This window comes from Ranitomeya variabilis, chromosome 1, assembly GCF_051348905.1.
Source record: "Ranitomeya variabilis isolate aRanVar5 chromosome 1, aRanVar5.hap1, whole genome shotgun sequence".
Classification (NCBI taxonomy): domain Eukaryota; kingdom Metazoa; phylum Chordata; class Amphibia; order Anura; family Dendrobatidae; genus Ranitomeya; species Ranitomeya variabilis.
Window position 1 is genome coordinate 606,621,551 of NC_135232.1, and position 27,123 is coordinate 606,648,673.

General features: G+C 44.2%; 1 protein-coding gene across 3 annotated transcripts in view; it reads right to left on the reverse strand.

The window, feature by feature from the left end:
• LOC143770345 (NACHT, LRR and PYD domains-containing protein 3-like) overlaps positions 1–27,123 on the reverse strand; it is a 54,626-nt gene that overhangs the window by 27,108 nt on the left and 395 nt on the right. Inside the window, exons 1-2 of one of the 3 annotated variants that reach the window (XM_077259900.1) lie at positions 13,227–13,317; positions 9,882–9,937 (exon numbers count right to left, since the gene is read on the reverse strand). The exons of 1 other annotated variant lie outside the window; for it this stretch is intronic. The gene's annotated coding sequence lies outside the window, so the exon portion shown is untranslated. Of the gene's footprint in view, positions 1–9,881; positions 9,938–13,226; positions 13,318–27,123 lie in introns of those variants that run through there. One more of the 3 variants, XM_077259906.1, reaches the window with a different exon arrangement.

The window sequence follows — 27,123 nt, forward strand, 5'->3', positions numbered from 1 at the left end:
CCTGTAGAATAAGGCAGCACTCCCCCTATAGGCAGATCCTGTATATAAGGCAGCACTCCCCCCCTATAGGCAGATCCTGTGTATAAGGCAGCACTCCCCCCTATAGGCAGATCCTGTGTATAAGGCAGCACTCCCCCCATATAGGCAGATCCTGTATATAAGGCAGCACTCCCCCCCTATAGGCAGATCCTGTGTATAAGGCAGCACTCCCCCCCCATAGGCAGATCCTGTATATAAGGCAGCACTCCCCCCTTATAGGCAGATCCTGTATATAAGGCAGCACTCCCCCTCTATAGGCAGATCCTGTGTATAAGGCAGCACTCCCCCCTTATAGACAGATCCTGTATATAAGGCAGCACTCCCCCCTTATAGACAGATCCTGTATATAAGGCAGCACTCCCCCTTTATAGGCAGATCCTGTGTATAAGGCAGCACTCCCCCTATAGGCAGATCCTGTATATAAGGCAGCACTCCCCCCTATAGGCAGATCCTGTATATAAGGCAGCACTCCCCCCTTATAGGCAGATCCTGTAGAATAAGGCAGCCCCCCAGGTAGATCAAGCAGCCACCCCTCCCCCCGGCAGATCAAGCAGCCCCCATATAAAACACAGTAAAGAAATACTCACCTCTCTTCCTCCTTGTTCCAGCGGCGCTCCCTACTCCCGCTCATCTGACAGTGGGCGCTGGGCGGTGACGTCATCGCGCTCGCTGTCAGACGGTGTGGGGGATGATGGGAGGAGCGCAGGGCAGCGCTCCTTCCCTCATCACTGCGGTGAGCTGTATCGGCTAGATGCCGATACAGCTCACCGTGCAATGACAGGCGGGGGGCCCACTGCTGGCACCGGGCCCCCGCCGCCTGCTCAGGGGCCCCATAGCGGCAGAGCAGGGGATCGATTCTCCCTGCTCTGCCGCAGAATGTAACTGCATCGGCGCGCTGCGAGCGCCGATGCAGTTACAGTAGCGTAGCTCCGGGTGGGCCCCCTCAGAGCGCGGGGCCCGGGGCGATGGCCCCCTCTGCCCCCCCGGTAGCTACGCTACTGGATTCCACACTTGGACACTCTGAAGTGCTGTTCAGTTTTCCATTTCAAGATTCAGAACTCTCAGCTGGTCAACTTGAAGTGGGGACAGTTGAGATCGTATGTAGAGATGCCCAAAGGTTTGACCAGCCCCGGTCACATGAAGGCAATGGTGAGAAAGTGTCAGAAGAGGTGGACGATGATGAGACGCTATTGCTAGAAAGTTAGGAGGAGGAGCAGGGTGCAGAAGTGGAAGACGAGGTGGTGGATGACATAGTGACTGACCCAACCTGGCAGGAGGACATGCAGAGCAAGGGCAGCAGCACACCTGGGGAAGGAGACATATCACCCCAACAGGCAGGAAGAAACAGTGTGGTGGCCACAGACAGAAGGCGTGTATCTGTTCCCCGTAACACCAACATGAGGGAAGTTGCCATTCCAACTGTTAGATCTTCCCGAGTCTGGTTATTTTTTAAAGACTCTGCCGATAACCCCAAACAGGCCATTTGCAGCATCTGCCATGCGCGCAATAGCAGGGGTAGCAAAACAACCAGCCTGACCACCACCAGCATGATCAGGCACATGGCAGCAAAGCACCCGACTTTGTGGGCCGAACCCCAGGCTCCAGGACCACTGTCTGCAGGTCACACCACTGCTTCTTCCACTGATTTGCGTAGAAGCCAATCCCCAGAACACTGTGCATGTGAAGATGCCTCTAGCCCTGCAACTGTTGTGGCCCACAGTCAAGCAGCACCATCATCAAGCCCGTCCACGTCCTTGTCCCAGCACATTGTATGTTTTTAATCAATGTATCCCCCTTGGGGAAATGTTTGTCAGGCCATAGGCACTTAGCAAATGGGCATTGCAAGTGTAGGAGACACAATCCATTACATTGGGCCTACATTTGTAATGAGGCCTTCAGCAATGTCTCCTCATTCTCCACCACTAGATCACCAGGGTTCACTTGTTCTGTGCTGCTACAGACAGTCAATTTTTTGGCAAGGGTGTCTTGGATGCCCATAGTATGCTTTTAGTCAATGTATCCCTTGCTGAAATGTTTGTCAGGCCAGAGGCACTTAGTGTATGGGCATTACAAGTGTAGGAGACACATTCCTTTACATTGGGCCTAGGTTTGTAATGAGGCCTTCAGCAATGTCTCGTCATTTTCCACCACTAGATCACCAGGGTTCACGTGTTCTGTGCTGCTACAGGCAGTCAATTTTTTTGCAAGGGTGTCTCGGATGCCCATAGTATGTTTTAAATCAATGTATCCCCCTCGGGGAAATGTTTGTCAGGCCAGAGGCACTTAGTGTATGGGCATTACAAGTGTAGGAGACAAAATCCTTTACATTGGGCCTAGGTTTGTAATGAGGTCTTCAGCAATGTCTCCTCATTCTCCACCACTAGATCACCAGGGTTCACGTGTTCTGTGCTGCTACAGAAAGTCAATTTTTTGGAAAGGGTGTCTATGATCCACATGAAATATTTAAAAAAAATTTACCCCCATGAGCAAATGATTGCCAGGCCAGGCACTCATTACAAGTGTCAGAGACCCACACCCCTACATTGGGCCTACTTCTTAACTCTGTCTCCTGCAATGTCTCTTCTTTACCTGCCACTAGATCACCAGGGTGAACGTGCTCTGTAAGGTGAATTTTGGGCAAGGGGGCTGTGATGTCACTATTTTATTTAGTAAAAAAAGGACCCCACATTGGGGAATTGGGCATTACATTACATTGGCCTGCTTCTTAACTCTGTCTCCTGCAATGTGTCCTTTAACTGCCACTAGATGACCAGGGTGAACGTGGTCTGTACAGTGAATTTTGAGCAAGGGGGCTGTGATGGCACTATTTTATTTAGTAAAAAAAAAGGACCCCACATTGGGGAATTGGGCATTACATTACATGGGGCCTACTTCTTAACTCTGTCTCCTGAATTGTGTCCTTTAACTGACACTAGATCACCAGAGTGAACGTGCTCTGTACGGTGAATTTTGGGCAAGGGGGCTGTGATGGCACTATTTTATTTAGTAAAAAAAGGACCCCACATTGGGGAATTGGGCATTCCATTACATTGGGCCTACTTCTTAACTCTGTCTCCTGCAATGTGTCTTTTACCTGCCACTAGATCACCAGGGTGAACGTGCTCTGTACAGTGAATTTTGGGCAAGGGGGCTGTGATGTCACTATTTTATTTAGTAAAAAAAGGACCCCACATAGGGGAATTGGGCATTACATTACATTGGGCCTACTTCTTAACTCTGTCTTCTACAATGTGTCCTTTAACTGCCACTAGATCACCAGGGTGAACGTGCTCTGTACAGTGAATTTATTTATTACAAATATTTCTTTGTCGACTATATTAGTTTCTCTCCTTGAGAGCGATAACTTTGGCTGCCTAAAATGTACAAATGGCGATTTGGAATCCAGATTAAAGTACTGTATACTGAATGCATTTGGACAATCACATAGCAGCATTTCTTGTAAAACATTTACAGATGTGACAGACAATGCTCATAGTGACACAATCTTGAGAAATGTTTGTTTATTCACTTCACAAACAGTTCTAAACCTCTATATGTTTGCTGTTTGTCATTGTAAAACATTAAGGTTTACTGAAACTCTGCCTGTGGTGGTTTGATCTAAATCCTTGTGGCTTTTATTTTCTAGGGGTTTATGGCCCCTCATCTGATAACTCCATGATATCTCAGTTTCATACAACCTTGAAAGCTGGCCACTTGAAGGTTTGGGTGAAACTAGAGTTACTACATATTGTAAATTACTATATAAGACCAGAGAAACATGACTAAGGCTGCAGTCACACTAGCAGTATTTGGTCAGTATTTTACATCAGTATTTGTAAGCCAAAACCAGGAGTGGAACAATTAGAGGAAAAGTATAATAGAAACATATGCACAACTTCTGCATGTATCACCCACTCCTGGTTTTGGGTTACAAATACTGATGTAAAATACTGACCAAATACTGCTAGTGTGATGGCAGCCTAAGACAGATGCCAAAACTGGGGTACATGTACAATGTGCTGATAACTACATAATTGGAGGCGCCCATGCAGTGTAGGTAATTTCCCAGGGGTTCTCTGTCTTGGTGTTGCTTCTCTGATATTCCAGACGGATTATGTTTAAAAGCCTCTTGTGGATGATGTAAGTATACTGCATGTAATTAATATTCATGTATACGTAATCACTATATGTATTTAATCTTTATATGTACTTATTAACCTTTGTATGTTAACATATACAAAAGTGTACGCACTCACACTATTCAATTATACTATTCCTTGAATTTTGTAGTTTGCAATAAAATTGCATTGTATTGCAAGTATTGGCCTTATTTAAAGCCGTATCTGAACCTCAGTGTTAAAAACATGGCAATTAAAATTGCCAAATTCTCCTGTAAATAATTCTGCAAAGAGGGAACCATCATACCATTAAAAAATAAGAGTGGATTTTCATGGGCACATCCAGTATGTGGGTCCCAAGGCGTAATTGGGTGCATATGACTATGCAGCAGGGCTGGCCTTGCTGCCAATGTGTAAAGCAAAGGAGTACGGGAGTACAAAATTAATATTGTGAAGTGGATTTTCATGAGCCCATTCAGTATGTGGGTTACAAGGCGTAATGGGGTGCATATGACTGACTATGCAGCAGGGCTGGCCTTGCTGCCAATGTCTAAAACAAAGGAGTACGGGAGTACAAAATGCATATTGTGAAGTGGATTTTCATGAGCCCATCCAGTATGTGGGTTCCAAGGCATAATGGGGTGCATATGACTGACTATGCAGCAGGGCTGGCTTTGCTGCCAATGTGTAAAACAAAGGAGTATGGGAGCACAAAATGCATATTGTGAAGTGGATTTTTATGGGCGCATCTAATATGTGGGATGAAAGGCTTATTGGGGTGCATATGAATTGGTAGCAGGGAAGGCCTTGAATTCAATGGAACACTTTTTCAGTAGGCCCCCCTGGACCTCTTATGAAAGGGGTATTGTGGTGCGTCGTAATTCTGGGCAGCCCATCCACTCACAGCATAGGCTACAACAGCTTAGGAGACCCACTGTTTCATAATGGCCCTTTACGAAGATTAATGCCGCCTGATGCACCAGTAAAAATAGGCCCTGTGATTTTAAGAGTCCCGCCTTCATAAATGAAATAAGATGGGTCTGCTTATGTGTCCCACACCACATGGCCAGCTAGGGTTGGTAAATGTTACAATGACATTTCCCAGTGAATGCATTTGTAGTGGTTGAAAGCAATGTTAAAGTTGAAAAATGCCTCAAAAACGCTGCGTCTGAACTAAGCCTAAGTGGGGAGGAAATTTTTGGTCTGGGGTTAATTATTTGGCCTTTCAGGCAAGTCATTGACAAAAGGATGTACCTTGACATATTTCCCAGCAAAATCCATTTTGGTTTCATTTCAGTGTGTTTTTTGTTGCATCGGGAAAAATGGCATGAATCTCGGGAAAAAAAGTTTACAGCTGTGAACTAGGAGACAGGAATGCTTCCAGGGGCGATCCCCATGAGGTCCCTGTGTCATTTGAGCAGTGTGTTTCAATCATTTTCAGACGTTTTTAGACCTTAAAAGGACCCCCGGGAGGGATCAGTGTAAAAATACTCGGGTCTCCCATAGACTTACATTGGACTCATAGTTCTGGCCAAGTACCCGAGTAAACCAATCTGCTCAACCCAAGCAATGAGCACCCGAGCATTTTAGTGCTTGGTCATCACTAATCAAGACCCCTGACAATTTAAGTGATATAGTCAGTAGTTTAGTCGCAGTAATGGTGTCTAGACTATTTGCAGTTGTGCTCAAAAATTTACATACCACGGCAGAAATTTTCCTTTCTTGTCCTTTTTTCAGGGAATATGAATCATAATACCAAAACTTTTTCTCAAAAAAAGTGGTTGGTGGTTGGGTGAAGCCATTTATTGTCAAACTACTGTGTTTTCTCTTTTTAACTCATAATGACAACCCAAAACAGCCAAATGACCCTGATCAAAAGTTCATATACCCTAGTGATTTTGGCCTGATAACATGCACAGAAGTTGACACAAAGGGGTTTGAATGCCTACTAAAGGTAACATTCTCACCTGTGACCTGTTTGCTTGTAATCAGTGTGTATGCATAAAAGCTGAGTGACTTTCTAGGATCCAGACAGACTCTTGGATCTTTCATACAACCACTGATGGTTCTGGATTGTGAGCCATGGGGAAAGCAAAAGAATTGTCAACGGATCTATGGGAAAAGGTAGCTGAACTGTATAAAACAGGAAGGTGATACAAAAAGATATCCACGGAATTGTATTGCCAGTCAGCAGTGTTGAAACTGTGATTAACAAATGGAAAATCAGAGGCTCTGTAAAAGCAAAACCACGGTCAGGTAGGCCAACAAAAATGTCGTCCAGAACTGCCAGGAACATTTTTTCGGGATGCAAATAAAAAACTACGAACAGCATCAGCTAAAATACTAGACTCTCGGAAAACTAGTGATGTGGCTGTTTCAAGATGCACAATAACGAGGCACTTGAAGAAAAATGGGCTGCATGGTCGAGTCGCCAGAAGAAAGCCATTACTGCGCAAATGCCACAAAGTACCTCGCCTACAATACACAAAACAGCACAGAGACAAGCCTCAAAACTTCTGGAACAAGGTAATTTGGAGTGATGAGACCAAAATTGAACTTTTTTGTCACAACTACGACACATGCATCTGCGGCGCTGATCGGCTGCTCGGCTAGCGACATCCAGGAAGCCGGGTTCCCTCTGCAGCTTATTCGGCAAGCACTATAGCTTGCTAAATAATGAAAATAATATTGCGGCATGCATTTTTACACACATAAAACACGCATGATATTAACACCAAATAGACACCTATAATGGTGCTAAATGTGTGTATGCTAGGACTAAATCCAGGGACAACTGAAAACCAGAAATCCTAATACTCCACAGAGGACACAGTTGATTAATCCCATAAAATTTATCTTTATTAAATACATAAAAAATAACGGTACATAGAAAAGGTACAACAGGACCTAATGGGGCTAGTGAGAAACATTAGTGTCAATGCACAGAACACATTGGGCCATGGGGTCATACCACCGCGATAGTAAATGCTTTAATGTTAGTGCCATACCACATAAAGTGGATATCTAATGCATATGAGAGCACATCAAAGTAGATAATCATCCTATAGACAATAGTAATATAGTGCAAATGCACATGAATAGACCAATTATAGCCACTAGTGGCAATCAAATAGGACCTATCAAAACAATTTATCTATCCCGAAGGAGTTACCTGATGTGCGTCCGCGGTGGGAAGACCCCAAGCCCACCCCGGTTCATATTACACCCCCTGAGGAAGGAACACTGTCGGTGTTCCGAAACGCGCGTCAAAGGGGTGGGCTTGGGGTCTTCCCACCGCGGACGCACATCAGGTAACTCCTTCGGGATAGATAAATTGTTTTGATAGGTCCTATTTGATTGCCACTAGTGGCTATAATTGGTCTATTCATGTGCATTTGCACTATATTACTATTGTCTATAGGATGATTATCTACTTTGATGTGCTCTCATATGCATTAGATATCCACTTTATGTGGTATGGCACTAACATTAAAGCATTTACTATCGCGGTGGTATGACCCCATGGCCCAATGTGTTCTGTGCATTGACACTAATGTTTCTCACTAGCCCCATTAGGTCCTGTTGTACCTTTTCTATGTACCGTTATTTTTTATGTATTTAATAAAGATAAATTTTATGGGATTAATCAACTGTGTCCTCTGTGGAGTATTAAGCTTGCTAAATAAGAAGGAACCTGAGCAAATTAGCTCATCTCTAATTACAACCATAAACGTTACATTTGGAGAGAGGTCAACAAGGCCTATGATGAAAGGAACACCATTCCTACTGTAAAGCACAGAGGTGGATCGCTGATGTTTTGGGGATGAGTGAGCTACTAAGGCACAGGAAACTGTTATGGACCTGGTGGTTAGGTGCACTCGGAATGACCTGATGGTTAAACTAGAAATTGGGACAAGCTCTGGGAAAGTGGGAACTCTGCTGACCGCAAACCCTACTCCTATCACACACACTAGAAATAGCCGTGGAGCGTACCTAACTCTCCCTAGACGCCTCTTCACAGCCTAAGAGCTAACTACCCCTAAAGATAGAAATAGAAGCCTTACCTTGCCTCAGAGAAATTCCCCAAAGGAAAAGGCAGCCCCCCACAAATATTGACTGTGAGTTAAGAGGAAAGTCACAAACACAGGAATGAAACAGGTTTTAGCAAAGGCCAGACTTCACTAAATAGTCAGAGGATAGGGAAGGAAACTATGCGGTCAGCACAAAAAACTACAAAAACCACGCAGAGTGTGCAAAAAGACCTCCACACCGACTCACGGTGTGGAGGTGCAACTCTGCACCCCCAGAGCTTCCAGCTAGCAAGGAAATATCATGATAGCAAGCTGGACTAGAACTTAGTATGTACTAAGAAATATGTTCAGAAAGCAATGAACAACAAATGAACTAGCAGGGACTTAGCTTCTGCTGGAGTAGACAGGTCATCAGAGAAATCCAAGAGAGATCTGAACCAGTACTGAGACATTGACAGCTGGCATGAAGTAACGATCTGAGTGGAGTTAAATAGGGAAGCCAGCATAGCAATAAACGAGGGCAGCTGAGAGCCAACCTCAAGGCCCAGCAGTTCCCCTCAAAGCCACCAGAGGGAGTCCAAGGACAGAACTCACCAAAGTACCATTCATGACCACAGGAGGGAGTCCGAGAACGGAATTCACAACAGGAAACTTGGTCAAAGTTGAAGGAAAGATGAATGCAGCATGTTATCAGCAAATACTGGAGGCAAATTTGCACTCATCAGTCCGGAAGCTGCGCATGGGACGTACTTGGACCTTTTAACATGACAACGATCCAAGAAACAAGGCCAAGTCAACCTGTCATTGGCTACAGCAGAAGGTTCTGGAGTGGCTTTCTCAGTCACCTGATGTTAATATCATTGAACCACTCTGCGGAGATTTCAAGAGTGCAGCTCATGCTAGACAGCCCAAGAATTTAAAGTAACTGGAGGCTTTTTGCCAAGAAGAGAGGGCAGCTTTACCATTTGAGAAAATAAAGAACCTCATCCACAACTACCACAAAAGACTTCAAGCTGTCATTGATGTTAGAGGGGGTAATACACGGAATAAAGAAAATGGGTATGTGAACTTTTGATCAGGGTCATTTGGATGTTTTGGGTTGTCATTATGATTTAAAAAGAGAAAACACAGTAGTTTGACAATAAATGGCTTCACCCAACCACTAACCATGAGTGGAGAAAAAGTTTTGGTGTTATTCATATTCTCTGAAAAGAGGACAAGAAATCAAAAAATCTGCCAGGGGTATGTACACTTTTGAGCACAGCTGTATATAGAATATTAACACGTCTCTTATATCTTGACACTGAAGGTAGGCATTATTATACCTCTGCACCATCCTCTAAACGTCCCACACTGGAACGCACATCCCTATTTAATGTATTACTTCTGCGTCTCAGAGTGGAATGCACGGCCATCTTAGTGATGTCAATTCCGGCTGCACTAAATTTCAGCCACAGAGACTGTATTCCATGCTGCTGCATTCCAGTTGGCAATGGACGGCCATTTTGTTTACATCTCTTGTGGCCGCACAATTTTCCAATGTTGCAGCCAGTCAATCTAAAGGTATTGTTAGTGAATAAACACCTGACATAACACACTAAGGGTGGAATCCTCTACATATGTGGGGGTTATATCCAGGTCTGGATATATGGTGATGTCTCACAGCCAGAGCACATGATACTCATGGGGTTACCTTGCTCCTTAATTCATGATGGAACTTTTCTTTTCTGAAATTGGCATCAACCAGACCTATAAAGAAAGATAAGTACTTTGACTGATTATATTATTTATTGCAAATCAACATTGTATACACTCCTGAAGAACCTTTGATGCTGGAGTGAAAACGCGTCGAGTGTTGATAAGTGTTGATACCCACTGGTGCAAATATATACCCACACAATTAGGCTATGTTCACACGTTGTGGATTTTGCAGCGGATCCGCAGCATTTTCTCCATGCGAACTTGCACCAAATCCATAAAGGGTAACTCAAGCAATGTTAATCAATGGAAATGCAGAATTGGTGTGCACATGCTGCAGAAAATTCTGCACTGATTCTCAGTGTTTTATTTTCCACAGCATGTCAATTCTTTTTGCGAATATGCAGCATTTCTGCACCCATTGACTTACATTGAGTAAAATCCGCAGCTAAACCGCAGGTGTAAAAAGGTTTGCGGATTTGCGTGCCAAAAATACTGCAAAAAGGAAGGAGGAAGAGTATGTGGGCGGAGATTATGTGTGTGGTTGGAGAATATGTGCGTGTCTGTCTGCGGGTGTCTGTGTGTGTGCGGGTGTCTGTCTGGCTGTGTCTGTTTGTGGGTGTCTGTGAGTATGTAGCCAGGCATCATCTGATGGGACTACTACTCCCATCCGACTATATCTGCTGTCACATGTAACAGTCACAGCATGACCTGATGATGGGACGGTATTCCCATCATCCGGGTGACTGTGTTCAATTGTAGAATTTAAAAAAAGCATTTATACTCACCAAACAATTAATCCCTGATGCTCGCATCTCCAGCAGCAAAAATAAAATAATAAGCCAACATATACTCCCTGTCCGCCTTAGTCCATTTAATAATGAGGGTCCCATGACGATCTCACATGTAGAACAGTCACATCGGGAGATGTGACCTCTCTACCTGGCCTCCGGTGATACACTGACAGGAGGTGATCCTCCCACAGTGTATCACTGCGCCTCCGTGAGAGTTCACGGAGTTCGTGCTGTCACTTGCGGCACCGCTGCGTGATTAAATTCTCACGCAGCGGTGCCATAAGTGAGAACACAAACTCCGGTGAACTCTCAGTGATTCATTGTGGGAGCGATTATCCCCTGTCAGTGTATCACCAGAGGCTGGGTAGAGCAGTCACATCTTCCGATGTGACTGTTCTACACGTGAGATCATCGTAAATCACTCGGTAATGGACTACATTGGACAGTGAGTGTTTATGTTGGTTTATTATTTTATTTTTGATGCAGGAGATCGAGGGTGTCGGGGATTAGACAATGCAGTAAATATGGTAAATTAAGATTTATAAAGTAGTCTGTGTGATTATTTCAATTAAAGGATTTTATTCTGGCTGCGTCTTTATTTACCATATAACTATAGGATTAGTAATGGATAGGTGTCTTATAGATGCTTCTCCATTACTAATCCATATGCTTGATGTCACCAGACAATACAAAGGTGACATCAACCCCACAAATATTACCCCACTTGTCACCGCTACAGGGCAAGTGGAAAGAGTGAGGCTAAGTGCCAGAATTTTTTAATCTATAAGATGCACCATTTCTGGGGTGACGGAGAGCTGATATTTTAGCCTGGGGGGTGCCAATGTACATGGCCCCTTCCCATGCTATTAATATCAGCCCACAGCTGTCTGCCTAGCCTTTGCTGGTTCGATTTTATAGGGGGACCCCATGTCAATTTTTTTCTGGGGTTCCCCTGTATACTAGCCAATAAAAGCTAAGCAAACAACTGTGAGCTTATATTAACAGCCTGTGTACCTTTATGGCTATTGGCTCCTTCCCGTTGGCTTTCCCTCTGCTGGTTAAGAAAATTACGCGGGAGCTCACACAATTTTTTTTTTTAATACATTTTTTGAAAATTAAACAGATATTGCGTTTCACGCAGATTTTGTGTGTGTCTTTTTTATTTAACTCTTTATGTACCATTTTATGAGGGTATCTGGCTAACACCTGTTCATTACTAAACCTTGAGCTTGGAGTTACATACATACATATATACACATACTGTATATTCACTTATATTTGTTTTGTCTGTGTAAACATTATATTTGAATGAAATGTAATGATAATATGGTCTTCAATGGAGAATGTAAAAGAAGAGGTTGGACAAGGAAATTACATCACAATTCTTTTTTTTGTTAAATAATATATCTTTATTTAGCTTGCAAATCCGCAGAGAAAACTGTATTAAAATCTGCATCAAATCCGCATAAAAACCGGGCTGATTTTCAACTCGTTTTCTGCCAAGAGAGGAAGAATCCACGTGCGCACATAGCCTTATGGTGCTGTACCAATGTTGTTTATCAACTTCAGGTTAAGACTCTGGCCACTAATATTGTGATTTGATTACATGACCTATATTATCAGGGGTCTTGATCTGTCCCTTATCATTTCACATTTACCTTTTTGCTCTATTTATTCTACTTTATAATTAGGATCTGCACAGTGCCTTATATAGACCACAGGGCCAGTTCTCTTTGTGCGGAGGAGTAATTTGTGTTCCATCAGGGTGCCAAATTCCACGGCTATGTAGGGCCTGATGGGGATGCCTATAGGGACAGACCTTACTTACTCATCAGCGTATAGTTGCCCAGATGTTTTTAAACATCTTTAGTGTCTTTTCCCTCACAAGAAGATTGTAATGCATCAGGACCCCAATCCCATAGTGGAACCAATTCGGACCACAATCCTACCATGAATATCCCAATCTTCCAAAGAATGTCCCAATCAAGACCCCAGCAATGTATCTACCCAGGTGTGTTTCAATTAGGATCCCAACCTTCCAAGGTATGTCGCAAATGAGGACTTTATTTCTCATATGAATATCCCAATCACAGCATAGGTCCACCCAGAAATGTCCCAATGCCAAGAATATCCATCTCAAGACCAAACCCTCCCAGTCAGGACACCATACCAATCCAGCCATAAATGTCCCAATAAGAACTCAAATTTCCCTAGGAATGCTCCAGTCATGACCTCGGTCCACCTAGGAATATCCCAATCCCATGAATATCCTCTCAAGACACTAATCCTCACACGAAAGTTCCAATCAGAACCCGAGTATCCCCATTTCTTTTTAGCCACAAGCTTTGTTTTTCTCAGCAGGCCTCTCCTCACATAGAGGAAGCAGCAGTAATGTCAGGATTGCTGCTCCCCACAGGAGAACACTAGTCATGAGGCTGTTTTATATGTTAGATGTTGGGTGATATTTCAGCTGTTTTAGGACAAAGTTATTTGAAATACATTGTAAGAATTAGAGCATTTTACCAACAGAATTACAGAGTGTTTACCTTGTCGTCTCTTCTTGAAATCTCCGAAAGTGAAAGTATAGAGAGACCGTCCCTCCCAGCAGCAGCACAGAGACAGACGGAACTTCTGGTTAACTATTGACATGGCGTCTTCAAAAAAGTGTTTATGAAGATGGTGGAATATTCACAAACTAATTTTAATAACGGTGCTACTGATGTATTATACATATGTATAAATGAAATTAATACGTTTCTACACTGCATGTTGTGGGGAATTTTAGTTTTCATGTTGTGGTGGCAATACCTTGTATTATTTATTACCACTCTATGGACATTAAGATACAATCATACTCAGACACATCCACACTAACAACTACAAGGTCACATAAGAGACAGATATACACACACTCACTGAGACACAAACACACCTTTATATACTCAGTGATAGAGACATACTCATATATACAGATCCACGCACATATACAGTCATGGCCAAAATTGTTGGCACCCTTGAAATTGTTCCAGATAATGAAGTATTTCTCCAAGAAAATTATAGGAATTACACGTTTTGTTACACACGTTTATTTTCTCTGTGTGCGCTGGAACGACACCAAAAAAAAACAGGCAAAAAAGGCAAATTGGACATAATTTCACAAAAAAGCAACAAAATGGGCCAGGTAAAATTGTTGAAACCTTTACAAAATTGTGGGTAGACAACTTTGTTTCAGGCATGTGATGCTCGTTCAAGCTCACTTGTGGCAAGTAACTTGTGGGAAATATGAAAATCACTCCTGAAACCAGATAAAAAGGGGAGACGTTGACTCAATCTTTGCATTGTGTGTCTTAGTGTGCCACACTAAGCATGGAGACCAGAAAGAGATGAAGAGAACTGTCTGAGGTCTTGACAGCCAAAAATGTTGAGTAATATCAACAATCTCAAGGATACAAGTCCATCTCCAGAGATCTTGATGTTTCTTTGTCCACGCTGCGCAACTTAATCAAGAACTTTACACAACGTGGCACTGCAGCTAATCTCCCTGGATGTGGATGCCAGAGAAAAATGTATGAAAGGTTGCAACCAGGATAGTCCATATGGTTAACCCCTTTCTGACCTCGGACGGGATAGCACGTCCGAGGTCAGAACCCCCGCTTTGATGCGGGCTCCGGCGGTGAGCCCGCATCAAAGCCGGGACATGTCAGCTGTTTTAAACAGCTGACATGTGCCCGCAATCACGGAAGGGTGAAATTGCGATTCACCCGCCGCTATTAACTAGTTAAATGCCGCTGTTAAACGCTGACAGCGGCATTTAACCGGCACTTCTGGCCATCCGGTCAGCGATGCATCAGAATGGTAACCATAGAGGTCCTTGAGACATCTGTGGTTACTGATTCCGGCTAGCTGTGAGCGCCACCCTGTGATCTGCGCTCATAGCACACCTGCAATTCAGCTACATAGCAGCGATCTGATGATCGCTGCTATGTAGCAGAGTCAATCGAGTTGTGCCAGCTTCTAGCCTCCTACGGACGCTATTGAAGTATGGCAATAGTAAAAAAAAAAGTAAAAAAAAGGTGAAAAAAATAAAAAGATGATCAAAGTTTAAATCACCCCCCTTTCGCCCCATTCAAAATAAATCAATTAAAAAAAAAGAAACCTACACATATTTGGTATCGCCGCGTTCAGAATTGCCTGATCTATCAATAAAAAAAGGATTAACCTGATCGCTAAATGGCGTACCGAGAAAAAAATTTGAAACGCCAGAATTACTTTTCTTTGGTCGCTGCGACATTTCATTAAAATGCAATAACGGGCGATCAAAAGAACGTATCTGCACCAACATGCCAGCTCGGCATGCAAAAAATAAGCCCTCACCTACCCCCTGATCATGAAAAATGGAGATGCTACGGGTATCGGTAAAATGGCGCAATTTTTTTTTTTATTTAGCAAAGTTTGGAATTTTTTTTCACCACTTAGATAAAAGAGAACCTAGACATGTTAGGTGTCTATGAACTCATAATGACCTGGAGAATCATAATTGCAGGTCAGTTTTAGCATTTAGTGAACCTAGCAAAAAAGCCAAACAAAAAACTAGTGTGGGATTGCACTTTTTTTGTAATTTCACCGCACTTGGAATTTTTTTCCCATTCTCTTGTGCACGACATGCTAAAACCAATGATGTTGTTCAAAAGTACAACTTGTTTCACAAAAAATAAGCCTTCACATGGCCATATTGATGGAAAAATAAAAAAGTTATGGCTCTGGGAAGGAGGGGAGCGAAAAACGAACACGGAAAAACGGAAAATCCCAAGGTCATGAGGGGGTTAATAAGCAGCCCCAATCACGTTGCAAAGAAATTCAAGCTGTCCTGCAGGCTCAGTGTGCTTTGGTGTGAGCACAAACTATCCGTCGACATTTCCCAACTGTTGACACAGAGACATAAAAAAATCTAGACTGCACTTTGCCAAAATGTATGTGAGTAAAGGTACCTTCACACTAAACGATTTACCAACGATCACGACCAGCAATACGACCTGGCCGTGATCGTTGGTAAGTCGTTGTGTGGTCGCTGGGGAGCTGTCACACAGACAGTTCTCCAGCGACCAACGATGCCGAAGTCCCCGGGTAACCAGGGTAAACATCGGGTTACTAAGCGCAGGGCCGCGCTTAGTAACCCGATGTTTACCCTGGTTACCATTGTAAAAGTAAAAAAAACAAACACTACATACTCACCTTCTGCTGTCTGTCACACGTCCCTCGCCGTCTGCTTCCCGCACTGACTGTGAGCGCCGGCCGGCCGTAAGGCACGGCACAGCGGTGACGTCACCGCTGTGCTCTGCTTTTACTTTACGGCCAGCACTCACAGACAGTGCGGGAAGCGGACGGCGGGGGACGTATGACAGACAGCAGAAGGTGAGTATGTACTGTTTGTTTTTTTTACTTTTACAATGGTAACCAGGGTAAACATCGGGTTACTAAGCGCGGCCCTGCGCTTAGTAACCCGATATTTACCCTGGTTACCATTGTAAAACATCGCTGGCATCGTTGCTTTTGGTGTCAAACACAACGATACACGCCGATCTGACGACCAAATAAAGTTCTGAACTTTCAGCAACGACCAGCGATATCACAGCAGGATCCTGATCGCTGCTGCGTGTCAAACACAACGATATCGCTATCCAGGACGCTGCAACATCACGGATCGCTATCGTTATCGCTGCAAAGTCGGTTAGTGTGAAGGTACCTTAGGCCAAAATCCTTCTGGGAAAGCTTCTTGTTGACAATTGAGACCAATAGAGAGAGTTTTTTTAGTAATAAGACTAATTGTCAAGTTGTAAAGCGCTGCGGAATATGTTGGCGCTATATAAATAAAATTATTATTATTATTATTATTATTAATTGTCACTTGAAAACAGAAAAACTGGTGTGTGCAGGTGCGAAATAAGAGTATTCATCTTTATACATAACAAAGTAGCACTCGGTAGTGCTATAGCATGTAAATATAAAATATATGACATTTGAATAGCATTACTGCTCTAGACAATAAAAAAACATGGAGATGGTTATCACATAATTTGGCCAATTCATGCGTGCCCAGCAGCCAACGACAAGGTGATCTCCGGTTGCTGAGAACCTATCTAATGTGAAGAGCTTTTTGGTAAGGCACATTATTCTACTGATTACTGAATACAGAATGAGGACTATAAATAAAAGAACACAGTACCTATAGTCAAATATGTTGGAGGTTCAAAAATGTTTTGGGTTGTTTTGTTGCCTCTGTCACTTGGTGGCTTGACTGTGTGCAATGCATCATGAAATCTGAAGATTGCCAAAGGATTTTGGGTCACAATGTAGTGTCCAGTGTCAGAAAGCTGGGTTTGTGTCCTAGGTTATAGGTCTTCCAGCAGGACAATGACCCCAAACATACATCAAGAAGCCCCCTGAAATGCTGAAATGGATGAAAACAAAGCGCTGGAGAGTTCTGAATTGTCAGCAATGAGACCGGATCTAAATCCCATTGAACACCTGTAGAAAGATCTTAACATTGCTGTTGGGTGAAAGCAACTTCAGATATGAGAGACCTGGAGCAGTTTTCAAAAGAAGAGTGATACAAAATTCCATATGAGAGGTGTAAGGGTATGTGCCTTACACCTCTCATCTGGATTTTTGGATCACTCTTACTTAATCTTACATAAATACTAGTGATGAGCGAATATACTCGTTACTCGAGATTTCTCGAGCATGCTCGGGGGTCCTCTGAGTATTTTTTAGTGCTCGGAGATTTAGTTTTTCTTGCCGCAGCTGAATGATTTACATCTGTTAGCCAGCATAAGTACATGTGAGGACTCCACTACTCTATCCTCCTCCTCCTGGACCTGTCCTCTGACTTTGACACAGTGGACCATTCCCTATTATTACAGACCCTCTCATCCCTTGGCATCACAGACTTGGCCCTATCCTTGATCTCGTCATACCTAACATACCAGACATACAGCATCTCCCACTCACACACCTCCTCACCTCACCCCTTATTTATTATTATTATTATTATTATTATTATTATTATTATTTATTTAAATAGCACCATTGATTCCATGGTGCTGTACATGAGAAGGGTTACATACAAATTACAGATATCACTTAGAGTAAGCAAACTAACAATTACAGACTGATACAGAGGGGTGAGGACCCTGCCCTTGCGGGCTTACATTCTACAGGATGGTGGGGATGGAGACAATAGGTTGAGGGTTGCAGGAGCTCCGGTGTTGGTGAGGCGGTAGCTTCGGTAGTGGTGAGGAGGCAGCAGGGTCAGTGCAGGCTGTAGGCTTTCCTGAAGAGGTGGATTTTCAGGTTACGTCAGAATGATCTGAATGTGGTTGCTAGTCACACCACACCAGCACATGTCCTGGGCCATTTAAAGTTCCTGAATAACCATCTGGATGATCCAGAGGAGGCATGGGAGAAGGTTATGTGGACAGACGAGACCAAAATAGAACTTTTTAGTATCAACTCCTCTCGCCATGTTTGAAGGAAGTAGAAGGATTAGTACAACCCAAATAACACCATACCAACCGTAAAGCATGGTGGGGGAAACATACTTTACAGGGGACAGTACAACTGCACAGTATTGAAGGGAGCATGGATTGTTGTGAAATTGGATTCTGGGCTCCCCCGGTGGCCACTTGTGGAATTTAACTTGTGTGCATCATCCCCTCTGTTCACCTGCTCCTATCAGGATGTGGGAGTCGCTATATAACCTTGCTCCTCTGTCAGTTTCATGCCGGTCAACAATGTAATCAGTAGCCTTTCTGTGCATGTTCCTGCTACTAGACAACTCCCAGCTAAGTTGGACTTTTGTCCTTGTGTGTTTTTGCATTTTGTTCCTGTTCACAGCTGCTGTTTCGTTACTGTGTCTGGAAAGCTCTTGTGAGCGGAAATTGCCACTCTGGTGTTATGAGTTAATGCTAGAGTCTTAAAGTAATTTCTGGATGGTGTTTTGATAGGGTTTTCTGCTGACCATGAAAGTGCCCTTTCTGTCTTCATGCTATCTAGTAAGCGGACCTCGATTTTGCTAAACCTATTTTCATACTACGTTTGTCATTTCATCTAAAATCACCGCCAATATATGTGGGGGCCTCTGTCTGCCTTTTGGGAAAATTTCTCTAGAGGTGAGCCAGGACTGTCTTTTCCTCTGCTAGGATTAGGTAGTTCTCCGGCTGGCGCTGGGCATCTAGGGATAAAAAAACGTAGGCATGCTACCCGGCCACTTCTAGTTGTGCGGCAGGTTTAGTTCATGGTCAGTATAGTTTCCATCTTCCAAGAGCTAGTTCTCATATATGCTGGGCTATGTTCTCTCGCCATTGAGAATCATGACAGTTTGACCGGCCCAAAAAAGGGTTAAATTACTGGCTGAGAAAGGAGAGAAAAAAGAAGTCTGCTACAATTTTTTTTTTTTTTTTTCCCTCTAGTTCTGAGTGTGCTCTTAATTGAATCACTTGCTAGTCTGCCTATACTGCAGCCTTCCTCTCTTCCTCTCCTTCTAATCCTTGAATGGCTCTGTGTTCACCTGTTTCAAATGGATCTTCAGAGTGTAGCTACAGGTTTGAATAATCTCGCCACAAAGGTACAAAATTTGCAAGATTTTGTTGTTCATGCACCTATGTCTGAGCCTAGAATTCCTTTGCCTGAATTCTTCTCGGGGAATAGATCTCACTTTCAAAATTTTAAAAATAATTGCAAATTGTTTTTGTCCCTGAAGTCTCGCTCTGCCGGAGACCCTGCACAGCAGGTCAGGATTGTAATTTCCTTGCTCCGGGGCGACCCTCAAGACTGGGCTTTTGCATTGGCACCAGGCGATCCTGCGTTGCTCAATGTGGATGCGTTTTTTCTGGCCTTGGGGTTGCTTTATGAGGAACCTCATTTAGAGCTTCAGGCGGAAAAGGCCTTGATGTCCTTGTCTCAGGGGCAAGATGAAGCTGAAATATACTGCCAAAAATTCCGCAAATGGTCTGTGCTTACTCAGTGGAATGAGTGCGCCCTGGCGGCGATTTTCAGAGAAGGTCTCTCTGATGCCATTAAGGATGTTATGGTGGGGTTCCCTGTGCCTGCGAGTCTGAATGAGTCCATGACGATGGCTATTCAGATCGATAGGCGTCTGCGGGAGCGCAAACCTGTGCACCATTTGGCGGTGTCTACTGAGAAAACGCCAGAAAATATGCAATGTGATAGAATTCTGTCCAGAAGCGAGCGGCAGAATTTTAGACGAAAAAATGGGTTGTGCTTCTATTGTGGTGATTCAACTCATGTTATATCAGCATGCTTTAAGCGTACTAAGAAGCCTGACAAGTCTGTTTCAATTAGCACTTTACAGTCTAAGTTTATTCTATCTGTGACCCTGATTTGTTCTTTGTCATCTATTACCGCGGACGCCTATGTCGACTCTGGCGCTGCTTTGAGTCTTATGGATTGGTCCTTTGCCAAACGCTGTGGGTATGATTTGGAGCCATTGGAGGCTCCGATACCTCTGAAAGGGATTGACTCCACCCCATTGGCTAGTAATAAACCACAATACTGGACACAAGTGACTATGCGTGTTAATCCAGATCACCAGGAGGTTATTCGCTTTCTGGTGCTGTATAATCTACATGATGTTTTGGTGCTGGGATTGCCATGGCTGCAATCTCATAACCCAGTCCTCGACTGGAGAGCTATGTCTGTGTTAAGCTGGGGATGTAAAGGAACTCATGGGGACGTACCTTTGGTTTCCATTTCATCATCTATTCCCTCTGAGATTCCTGAATTCTTGTCTGACTTTCGTGACGTTTTTGAAGAACCCAAGGTTGGTTCACTACCTCCGCACCGGGAGTGCGATTGTGCCATAGACTTGATCCCGGGTAGTAAATACCCTAAGGGTCGTTTATTTAATCTGTCTGTGCCTGAACACGCTGCTATGCGAGAATATATAAAGGAGTCCTTGGAAAAGGGACATATTCGTCCTTCGTCATCTCCCTTAGGAGCCGGTTTTTTCTTTGTGTCTAAGAAAGACGGCTCTTTGAGGCCGTGTATTGATTATCGACTTTTGAATAAAATCACGGTTAAATATCAATATCCGTTACCACTGCTTACTGATTTGTTTGCTCGTATAAAGGGGGCCAAGTGGTTCTCTAAGATTGATCTCCGTGGGGCGTATAATTTGGTGCGAATCAAGCAGGGGGATGAGTGGAAAACCGCATTTAATACGCCCGAGGGCCATTTTGAGTATTTGGTGATGCCTTTTGGTCTTTCAAATGCCCCTTCAGTCTTCCAGTCCTTTATGCATGACATTTTCCGCGATTATTTGGATAAATTTATGATTGTGTATCTGGATGATATTCTGATTTTTTCGGATGACTGGGACTCTCATGTCCAGCAGGTCAGGAGGGTTTTTCAGGTTTTGCGGTCTAATTCCTTGTGTGTGAAGGGTTCTAAGTGTGTTTTTGGGGTTCAGAAGATTTCCTTCTTGGGATACATTTTTTCCCCCTCTTCCATCGAGATGGATCCTGTCAAGGTTCAGGCTATTGGTGATTGGACGCAACCCTCTTCTCTTAAGAGTCTTCAGAAATTTTTGGGCTTTGCTAACTTTTATCGTCGATTTATTGCTGGTTTTTCTGATGTTGTAAAACCATTGACTGATTTGACTAAGAAGGGTGCTGATGTTGCTGATTGGTCCCCTGATGCTGTGGAGGCCTTTCGGGAGCTCAAGCGCCGCTTTTCTTCCGCCCCAGTGTTGCGTCAGCCTGATGTTGCTCTTCCTTTTCAGGTTGAGGTCGACGCTTCTGAAATCGGAGCTGGGGCGGTGTTGTCGCAGAGAAGTTCCGACTGCTCCGTGATGAGACCTTGTGCTTTTTTTTCCCGTAAATTTTCGCCCGCCGAGCGGAATTATGATATTGGGAATCGGGAGCTTTTGGCCATGAAGTGGGCTTTTGAGGAGTGGCGTCACTGGCTTGAGGGGGCCAGACATCAGGTGGTGGTATTGACTGACCACAAAAATTTAATTTACCTTGAGTCTGCCAGGCGCCTGAATCCTAGACAAGCGCGCTGGTCGTTGTTTTTCTCTCGGTTTAATTTTGTGGTGTCTTACCTACCGGGTTCTAAGAATGTTAAGGCGGATGCCCTTTCTAGGAGTTTTGAGCCTGACTCCCCTGGTAATTCTGAGCCCACAGGTATCCTTAAAGATGGAGTGATATTGTCTGCCGTTTCTCCAGACCTGCGGCGGGCCTTGCAGGAGTTTCAGGCGGATAGACCTGATCGTTGCCCACCTGGTAGACTGTTTGTTCCTGATGATTGGACCAGTAGAGTCATCTCTGAGGTTCATTCTTCTGCGTTGGCAGGTCATCCTGGAATCTTTGGTACCAGGGATTTGGTGGCAAGGTCCTTCTGGTGGCCTTCCCTGTCACGAGATGTGCGAGGCTTTGTGCAGTCTTGTGACATTTGTGCTCGGGCCAAGCCTTGTTGTTCTCGGGCTAGTGGATTGTTGTTACCCTTGCCTATCCCGAAGAGGCCTTGGACGCACATCTCGATGGATTTTATTTCGGATCTGCCTGTTTCTCAGAAGATGTCTGTCATCTGGGTGGTGTGTGACCGTTTCTCTAAGATGGTCCATCTGGTTCCCTTGCCTAAGTTGCCTTCTTCTTCCGAGTTGGTTCCTCTGTTTTTTCAAAATGTTGTTCGTTTGCATGGTATTCCGGAGAATATCGTTTCTGACAGAGGGACCCAATTCGTGTCTAGATTTTGGCGGGCATTCTGTGCTAGGATGGGCATAGATTTGTCTTTTTCATCTGCTTTCCATCCTCAGACTAATGGCCAGACCGAGCGGACTAATCAGACCTTGGAGACATATTTGAGGTGTTTTGTGTCTGCGGATCAGGATGATTGGGTTGCTTTTTTGCCTTTGGCGGAGTTCGCCCTCAATAATCGGGCCAGCTCTGCCACCTTGGTGTCCCCGTTTTTCTGTAATTCGGGGTTTCATCCTCGATTTTCCTCCGGTCAAGTGGAATCTTCGGATTGTCCTGGAGTGGATGCTGTGGTGGAGAGGTTGCATCAGATTTGGGGGCAGGTGGTGGACAATTTGAAGTTGTCCCAGGAGAAGACTCAGCTTTTTGCCAACCGCCGTCGTCGTGTTGGTCCTCGGCTTTGTGTTGGGGACTTGGTGTGGTTGTCTTCTCGTTTTGTCCCTATGAGGGTTTCTTCTCCTAAGTTTAAGCCTCGGTTCATCGGCCCGTACAAGATATTGGAGATTCTTAACCCTGTGTCCTTCCGTTTGGACCTCCCTGCATCCTTTTCGATTCATAATGTTTTTCATCGGTCATTGTTGCGCAGGTATGAGGTACCAGCTGTGCCTTCCGTTGAGCCTCCTGCTCCGGTGTTGGTTGAGGGTGAGTTGGAGTACGTTGTGGCAAAGATCTTGGACTCTCGTGTTTCCAGACGGAAACTCCAGTATCTGGTCAAATGGAAGGGATACGGTCAGGAGGATAATTCTTGGGTCACTGCCTCTGATGTTCATGCCTCCGATCTTGTCCGTGCCTTTCATAGGGCTCATCCTGATCGCCCTGGTGGTTCTGGTGAGGGTTCGGTGCCCCCTCCTTGAGGGGGGGGTACTGTTGTGAAATTGGATTCTGGGCTCCCCCGGTGGCCACTTGTGGAATTTAACTTGTGTGCATCATCCCCTCTGTTCACCTGCTCCTATCAGGATGTGGGAGTCGCTATATAACCTTGCTCCTCTGTCAGTTTCATGCCGGTCAACAATGTAATCAGTAGCCTTTCTGTGCATGTTCCTGCTACTAGACAACTCCCAGCTAAGTTGGACTTTTGTCCTTGTGTGTTTTTGCATTTTGTTCTTGTTCACAGCTGCTGTTTCGTTACTGTGTCTGGAAAGCTCTTGTGAGCGGAAATTGCCACTCTGGTGTTATGAGTTAATGCTAGAGTCTTAAAGTAATTTCTGGATGGTGTTTTGATAGGGTTTTCTGCTGACCATGAAAGTGCCCTTTCTGTCTTCATGCTATCTAGTAAGCGGACCTCGATTTTGCTAAACCTATTTTCATACTACGTTTGTCATTTCATCTAAAATCACCGCCAATATATGTGGGGGCCTCTGTCTGCCTTTTGGGAAAATTTCTCTAGAGGTGAGCCAGGACTGTCTTTTCCTCTGCTAGGATTAGGTAGTTCTCCGGCTGGCGCTGGGCATCTAGGGATAAAAAAACGTAGGCATGCTACCCGGCCATTTCTAGTTGTGCGGCAGGTTTAGTTCATGGTCAGTATAGTTTCCATCTTCCAAGAGCTAGTTCTCATATATGCTGGGCTATGTTCTCTCGCCATTGAGAATCATGACAATGGATGAGGTCATGTATTGTGAGATTTTGACCAACAACCTTCTTCCCTCAGTAAGACAATTGAAGATGAGTCGTGGCTGGGGCTTCCAGCATGACAATGACCTGAAACACACAGTCAGGGCAACTAAGGGGTGGCTCCATAAGCAGCATTTCAAGGTCCTGGAGTGGCCTAGCAAGTCTCCAAAAATGATCCCAATAGAAAATCTTTGGAAACGTCTGATCTCTGTAATTGCAAATAAAGGTTTTTGCACCAAAATTATGTTCTGTTTCTTCTACTGTATCAAATATCTATTTTATGCAATAAAATGCAAATGACTTGTTACGGCTAGCGGAACGCACCGAATAAATAGAGATGTTTTTATTGATATTGGTGCGTTCGCAGCCCGGGGTCCACCGTGCAGGAGTACCTGCTGCTAGCAACGGCGGCACGATATGGCGGTATGGACTAACTCAGTTACTTCACCGAGTAGTCATGAAAGAAAAGCACTGTGCCCTGTTAGGCTTCACAGAGGCACAGGCTAACTGCCCACACAGAGCAATCAGTGGTCACGCATGCACACAAAACTCCTCGCCGGAGGTGCCAGCATTCTAGGGGCTTATTTCAGCCGGGTCCCTGATCACATTCAAACCCAAACTCCTCGCCGGAGGTGCCAGCATTCTAGGGGCTTATTTCAGCCGGGTCCCTGAACACATTCAAACCCAAACTCCTTGCCGGAGGTGCCTGCATTCTAGGGGCTTATTACAGCCGGGTCCCTGAACACATACTCTCGTGACCACACTGGCGCAAAGCACTTAACAAAGAACAATACTAGCGCATGGCTGTGCGGTCATGCGAACCTTAAATAGCTGCAGCACGTACAGGACCTTCCTAGAAGGACCAATAAGAAGCTACACCAGAGCGTGAGCACCTACAGGACCTTCCTGAAGGAGCCAATGACCTTAGCTGCAGTATCAGATCATGTGACCCTCGATCTCCACTGAGAGATCTTACTCTGGGCATGCTCAGAATGAGCAAAGCAGGACTTAGACCCAGAAGCGTCTGCTCGCCGCTGCCCAGCACTGACTTCAATGGCAGAAGCAGGAAAGGCAGCAGTAACTCTTAGCACAGAGTCAGACTGAGCGAGACGCTGGGACCGACGTCTCCACTGAGCAGGCTCCACTGCGGCAGGAGAAGAATGGGAGACCGCAGTGGAGATGGACCGAGATTCCCTCTGTGCAGAGGAGGGAACTCGACCCCTAACATTACTTATGTAAAAATCATACAATGTGATTTTCTGTTTTTTATTTATAGATTCTGTCTCTCACAGTTGAAGTGTACCTACAATAAAAATAACAGACCTGTCCATTCTGTGTAATTGGGAAAACTTGAAAAATTGGAAGTGTATCAAATGTGGTACTTATTTTCCCCAGTGTACATATATCTCTATAAACAAAAATGTATACATATATACAGGGTGGTCCAAAAGTAGGTGGACAGAAAATAATAACATTTACCGTATTTTCCGGCATATAAGACGACTGGGCGTATAAGACGACCCCCCAACTTTTCCAGTTAAAATATAAAATCTTCTTAAAAGTCGGGGGTCTTCTTATACGCCGTATGTCGTCTTATAGGGCCGGTGACTAATGTGCTTTTTGGGGGGGGAGTGGTCCTGATGACGAAGAGGGGGCATCTCACAGGAAAGTGTGAGTGGAGTATCCCCCATTACCTCATTGTAGCTGCAGCGTGGGGTGCTGGGGAGCGGCGGCGGCCACCACCCCACAGCACAGCACCCATGCGTCACAAAGAGGAGCAGCAGCTGCCGCCTCTCCCCAGCACAGAGACCCCATGCTGCAGCTACAATGAGGTAATGGGGATACTCCACTCACACTTTCCTGTGAGACGCCCCCTCTTCGTCATCGGGACCACTCCCCCCCACCCACCATATACACATTGGTGTCTGCACTCGACGTACAAGACGGCACCCGGCGTATAAGACGACCCCTGACTTTTAAGAAGATTTTCAGGGGTTAAAAAGTAGTGTTATACGCCAGAAAATACAGTATTTTGATTTTTTTACAACAAAATTTACAAAAGCATTTTTTTTAGGGACCACCTCACATTTGAAGTCAGTTTGAGGGGTCTATATGGCTGAAAACACCTAAAAGTGACACCATTCTAAAAACTACACCCCTCAAGGTACTCAAAACCACATTCAAGAAGTTTATTAACCCTTCAGGTGTTTCACAGCAGCAGAAGCAACATGGAAGAAAAAATGAACATTTAACTTTTTAGTCACAAAAATGATCTTTTGGCAACAATTTTTTTATTTTCCCAAGGGTAAAAGGAGAAAGTGGACCACGAACGTTGTTGTCCAGTTTGTCCTGAGTATGCCGATACCCCATATGTGGGGGTAAACCACTGTTTGGGCGCATGGCAGAGCTCAGAAGAGAAGTAGAGACGTTTTGGAATGCAGACTTTGATGGATTGGTCTGCGGGCGTCATGTTGTATTTGCAAAGCCCCTGATGTACCTAAACAGTAGAAACCCCCCACAAGTAACCGCATTTTGGAAACTAAACCTCCCAAGAAACTTATCTAGATGTGTGGTGAGAACTTTGAACACCAAAAAGCATGTTTGATAAATCTCCCCCTTCATAACCCTATTACACATACTGTCCACCTACTTTTGGACCACCCTGTATATCTAGAGCACATACACACACATAAATATCTATACATATACACACATACATATACGCATACATACTATACATACAGTATATACACACACATATATAAATCCAGTATAAAATCCAGTATGCATATATATACACACATACAAATACTCATGCTTATACATATTCACACCGATATTTATATACACTATACACACATATATATATATATAAATATATATATATATATATATATATATATATATATACATGTACAGTATATACACACGTACCTATATCAAACACACACACACATATATATATATATATATATATATATAAACATACATGCACACAGACACATGTAGCCTTATATACACAGACTGAGGGACACACTCACATACATGCACAAATCCTTAC